We start from the raw sequence: 5991 nt of genomic DNA on the forward strand, positions 1-5991 counted from the left end.
CAATGAAGGGATGGAATATGACTGTAAAGATGGAAATTATAAAAGATTTTATAAAAGGAATTGATAAGATAAGAAGTTGGTTGAAAAAAGAAAGAAGAGGATTTAAAAAAAAGGGGGGGGAGAGAATGTGATCAGGCAGGAGACTATAACAAAGCTATACACTAGAGATTTATGGTGTACTTTGATCTGTTAGAAGAAACTGTATCCCAAAATTTTAAAGAGAGAACAACTTATATATATATACCAAAAATAAGGTTAACTACTATGAAGGAATAGAATATGACTCTAAAAATGAAAAATAAAAAAGATTTTTTTAAAATAAGATTGATAAGATGTTGGTTGAAAAAGGGAAAAAATAAAAAAAAGATAAAGAAAGTTAAAAAAGATAACTTTGAAAGAGTAAAGAATCATGGGAAAAAAGCCATGGATGCTATGTGCAGTATTCCCCTAGCGCTGGCATTCTGCCGTTCTCATTGATTGGTAAACTTGGTCTTGGCTGGCTTTCTTGCTGATCTCCTGAGGGAGGGGCCTGTTGCCGTGGTTCCCAAATGTCTTTGCCAGAGGCGGAATAGCCCCGCCCTTGCCAGTCTGGGCTAAGAAATCTGCTCGTGTTTGCTCTCGGGAGCTTTTGTTCCCTGCAAGCTTTCCGTACTGCTTTGGAGGCGGAGAGTGAAAATGGCAGCCTCCCAATCTCCGCACTGGAGGAGCCGAGAACTCGGGGCCCCGCTCCTCAGTGAGCCCCCAGAGAAAAGCAGTCAATCACTCCCGTCTCCCTGGTCTCCGGCTGCACTCCGTGCTCACCTGGCCTGTGACCGAGCGTTTCTATCTCTGGCACCCAACCCTGTCTGGAGTCTCCAAACCCAGTAGATCCCTGTGGTGCGCTCCCGCACTGCTCCTCCCGGGGGAGGAAGGTGAGTCTCCCCGGATGTGCCGCTTGTTGGGTCCCTGCTGGAAGAGCAGTAGCCCGACTGTGCCGCGTATCACGGTTTATGACAACCCCGAGCTGAGAGCCCACTCCTAGGCTCCGCCTCTGCAGCCGGCTTCCCTGCTCCGATACCTGGGAGCTCTGCCGCACTCAGGCACCCCCGGTCTTTCTGTGACCTTGAGGGTCCTGAGACCACACTGTCCCGCGAGGGTTCCACCCCCCTTTAGCCACTGGAGCGATGTCCCTCAGCGGAGCTTACTTCTAAAAGTTCTGATTTTGTCCTCCACTGCTCTATCACTTGCCGGTAGCTTCTGAAGGAGGCCCCCTCCCCTGCCGTCTATCTTCCTGAATATCACCTCGGATTCACTTCTCCACACGTCCTTCTAGAAAGTGGTCGCTTTTCTGTTCAGAGAGTTGCTGCTATTCTTTTCTTTGATCTGTTGAGTTCGTAGGTGTTCAGAATGGTTTGATCCCTATCCAGCTGAATTCCTGGGACCAGAAGAAATCCAGGTCTCCTACTCCTCTGCCATCTTGCTCCTCCCCCTGGGATTTCTGACTTTTAATCAGACCTTAGGATTTAAAGTGTGGTATGCTTTCCACATCAGAACAGAGATGATGACTGTCATTTCTGCCTGTGTGTAGAAGGTGTCTTGGATGTTGCTGCTGCTGGCGGTGGTGGTAATTGAGCCTCTATATGCACCAGAAATCGAATTAAACACTTCTGTTTACATTATCCTGTTTATACCAAGGGATCCACAAGTGCATGTCCAAGTGAAAGCATTATCTAGGGATATATCTCACATATATGTATCCACTATCAAGGGCTATTGTGTCCAACAAAATGTAAATTAGTGCAAAGCATCATTGATGTTATAACAGCTATTTGTCTGGAACTTTTTGTCAATCAATGGATTTTGAAACTACTATTGTGAAAGACTAGTCTATGATATTTTTGATATTAAAAAGGGATCCTTAATACTCATAAAGCTTGCAAGCCACTTGTTTAAGGTCTCTTGTAACTGCCCAGGCATCGTTTTGTATTCCCTCTGTCTCTGATACAAAGGTAAATGTTAATGATGCCACACATCACAGAATAAATCACAGAGATCATCTAAGCAGACTTTCTTATGATCCTTACAGACTTTAAAACTAGAACAGTTCCATTTCATTATGTTCTTAAGTGAAAAAATATGTGTGTAAGTATTGATTTGTTTTGTGGATAAGGAAACCAAGGCAGGGGCTAGTGAATAGATGGCTTCATCTGGGCCACTTGGCAAGTCAGGGCTGAAGCTGGAATTGGAAGGCAGACTTCCTGACTGAGTTTTATAACGGGAAAGAGGAACGCTTCAGTGTGAAAGAATCACTCCTAAGTGCTATGAACAACTAAAATAATGAAGGAAATTTTCTTTTGGGCCTCACATTGATTCACATTCAGCTTTGTGGATCTGAGAGGTCATTGTGTTGGTCGATAATAACACTTGATCTTGGGTGTTGTAAGTTTAATATAGAGCATAAAATACAGAGATCAATATTTTGATGTTGAGGAGAAGTCTCATTGAGTGGCTGTTTGTCCTCAGACTTTTAAATTAAATGGAGAACTGAAAAAATGAAAGGAATAGTTTTTCATAAATTCCATTTAAGTTATGTGGACAATGATGTCTACAGGGAAAAGCAAAGAAAAGGATTTTTTATTTTTTTTTATTTTTTTTTAAAGATTTTATTTATTTATTTGACAGAGAGACACACAGTGAGAGAGGGAACACAAGCAGGGGGAGTGGGAGAGGGAGAAGCAGGCTTCCTGCAGAGCAGGGAGCCTGATGCGGGGCTCAATCCCAGGACCCGGAATCATGACCTGAGCCGAAGGCAGACGCTCAACGACTGAGCCACCCAGGCACCCCAGAAAAGGATTTTTTAAATGTCACTATTTTTTCCTTTTATGGACTCTCTCTCTCTTTCCCCTTCCCATTAATGCCCCTGTGCCCTGTTTTTACTTGGCTCAAGTAGACACAGCTTTATGACCCCAGATAAGAGGCACTTATTCTTGACCTTCTCCATCCACAATATAAGGAATCCAAGGTCATACCTTGTTGCTTCTTTACATATTATTTGATGTACAGAGGCATTTGGGAAGAAGGGGGAAAAAACAAAACAAAACAAAACAAAACAAACCATGGACTTGTCCTTCAACAATGGCAGTCAGGGTGCCAGAGTTGTCCTGGCATAACATTTCCCAAAGGTAAATTTGTGGAAATTTAGTCCCTTGAAGTATTCTGTAAAACATAGTTTTCAATGTATTCCATTCTGTATCCCCTCTTGTTGAGTTTCATAATCCATTGTTGCATACTAAATGTCCTGAAAGTCCTGCACTAAGGTAGCTATTTTGACTTAAATTCACCCAGTGATTCCCAAATGTAATTGACGTTTAAACCCACATCTTACTGTACCCACTTTTGGGAAATGCTGTTCTCTAGAATCCTTTGTTGTTACTCTACAGCTTCTCTCCCTTTGGATTCATTGGGGGATTTAGAATGTCATAGCTGGGCACAAACAAGCAGTCACAAAGGGGAAAATGAAGTAAAGCTAAGTACAGCCTTCCTTCTTCACGTATTCTGGCATTCGCTTCAAAATGGAAGCTATTGTGAAATGTTCATGTAAAAATTCACTACATCTGGTAGGGAACTTGTATTGCTTCAATAGATACAGCTCTTATTGTAAAAAATGATATCACTGTGTGCTGGGGTTTTTTGTTTGTTTGGTTTTTTGTTTTGTTTTTGGTTTTGCTAAATATAACATAATCTCCCTTTGTCCTCTCCTATGTTATTGCGGTTCTCAACTTAAAGCTAGGTTTGCCGGTGCAAGAACATCTGCATGAACTCACTGGTGACATTTCTGCCTATTTTGATCACAAGATATCATCTTTAATATTATCTGACAAGGGTTTTTTTGTTTGCTTGCTTGTTTGTTTGTTTTTAAAGATTTTATTTATTTGACAGAGAGAGACAGCCAGAGAGGGAACACAAGCAGGGGGCAGTGGGAGAGGGAGAAGCAGGCTTCCCGCAGAGCAGGGAGCCCGAAGCGGTGCTTGATTCCAAGCCTCTGGGATCATGACCTGAGTCGAGGGCAGACGCTTAACAACTGAGCCACCCAGGCACCCCCTGACAAGGGTTTTAATACTGTTTCAGAGTTAAAAGTTGAAATCAACATTTTGGGGATTTCTCAAACATCAAATGATACCCTCAGTATTTAGCAGGCAAACAACAAAGATTTTACCCTTAGTGACTTAGTTTCTGCTATTTAAATTTCCTATGCAATTTAAGACTGTTCCATAGTCTCACTTTTGTGATGTGTTCTTATCTTGTCATTGTTGAAATGAAGTGGTACTGATTGGCCAAAGCAAATAATTTCATTTCATTATAATATTACAGTAATATTAAACCAAATTTGTCTTTCTGATCAAAGGTGATTAGTTGTTGTTACTTACATCAATGAGATGGGCAAATAATCCAGATTAGCAGATAAGGCTGGAAAACAGACATTATAAGGCATTCAAGTAATTTGGTTTATAATCTGAGTTCTTTCTTATGATCCTTACAGACTTTAAAACTAGAACAGTTCCATTTCATTATGTTCCTAAGTGAAAAAATATGTGTGTAGGTATTAAAAAAATACAACAATGACTGGTTTTAAGTGCAAAAAAAAATCTAATTCTGTGTTTTAAATATAGAGGCTGAAAGTATGGATTGCTTTTTGAAAGTTTTAATATAGTAAACAACAGAAGCTAGGTAATTATTAGGGACTATTATGCCTAGCATACCTCATATATATGAGGCTTGGTAGGTTGCAAATTAAAATTGGTAGAGATGTTTTAAAGTTATTCCTTTTAAGGTTATTACTGATTGTTACAAATTATCTTGGCACATTTTCAGAAATTTGCCCTTTTTTATTGTGTACAATGCCTGAAACTATTGTCTTATTTATAAGTAAAGTGATGTGAAACTTTGGTTCTTCTTTCCCATGTCAATTCAGAACACTGATTTTGCAGGCAATTATTTCTCAGTTTATTTCCCACCAAGGATTTGTCTTTTGCCAGGGTGCCAATTATTCACATCTTGTATTATAATCTGTTTCACTTGGATCTGACCAACAACAATGAAATAATTTACTGGTAGGGGATGCCCTTTCACAATTATCACCTTCCTGGGCAACTGCCTACTTTAAGAGGCTGTGCTATATAAAATCTTTTTACCAGAGAAGCATTTGCATCATCAATAATTCTTAGCTTGCTCGTCTCCAGGCTCCAACACAAACATCTACAATAAATAAAGCACTAATTATGTGAAAAGTGAAAAATACCTTGCTTATGCTATTTCTCCTTCCTTTCGCATGTGCAGATGTCATCCATACTGTAGGACCAATAGCCAGAGGCCATATTAATGGTTCCCACAAGGAAGACCTTGCAAATTGCTACAAATCATCTCTGAAGCTGATGAAAGAAAATAACATCCGATCAGTCGTAAGTACTTTTATGTTTCTTATTTCTTATTCTTTTCAGCCTTTGTATTTGGGAAAATAATCTCATCCAAAATGAGGGTAGGAAACCATTTCCAAAATTCAGAAAACTAAGGTTAAGATTCTCAGTAAGTGATGTGCTACTTGTTATCATGACTCTACTCTTTTGTATGCCCTAAATATTTGTTTAATAGTTTGTGATGTTTTGGGATTTAAAACTGTAGAATCATACAACTGGAGCCATCCCATCTACTTTCTTCCATCCATAGTGCCATTAGTTTTTGGAGAAAGTGTGCATGTGTGTATTTTAACTTAAAAGTTGCTGCCTTTTAAATCTATTTGGGTCTTCTTAAACTAATAGTCTGTAGCTGGGTATGCCACATCCCTTCTAAGTATTATCAATTTAGACAGAGAGAGTTCAAAAAATGTGGATCTAATCTGTTTTCTTACCAGGAGGCTGGCATGAAAGGAAATCTCTTTGAACTGGATTTGGGAGTATTTATTCACCTGCTTTTCTTTTCCAACATGTCCTACGTTTATTACATCTCAATTACACC

The 5991-nt window shown here is 39.7% G+C and overlaps 1 long non-coding RNA gene across 1 annotated transcript in view; it reads left to right on the forward strand.

The window, feature by feature from the left end:
* Window positions 1–5784, forward strand: part of LOC145723845 (uncharacterized) — a 537420-nt gene extending 531636 nt beyond the window's left edge. Inside the window, exon 3 of the long non-coding RNA XR_014149174.1 lies at window positions 5317–5784. This is a non-coding gene — a long non-coding RNA (uncharacterized LOC145723845). The remainder of the gene's footprint in view (window positions 1–5316) is intronic.
* Window positions 5785–5991: the final 207 nt, after the last annotated feature.

The sequence above is a fragment of the Leptonychotes weddellii genome, chromosome 10, assembly GCF_054177405.1.
Source record: "Leptonychotes weddellii isolate Sample4059 chromosome 10, ASM5417740v2, whole genome shotgun sequence".
Classification (NCBI taxonomy): Eukaryota; Metazoa; Chordata; class Mammalia; order Carnivora; family Phocidae; genus Leptonychotes; species Leptonychotes weddellii.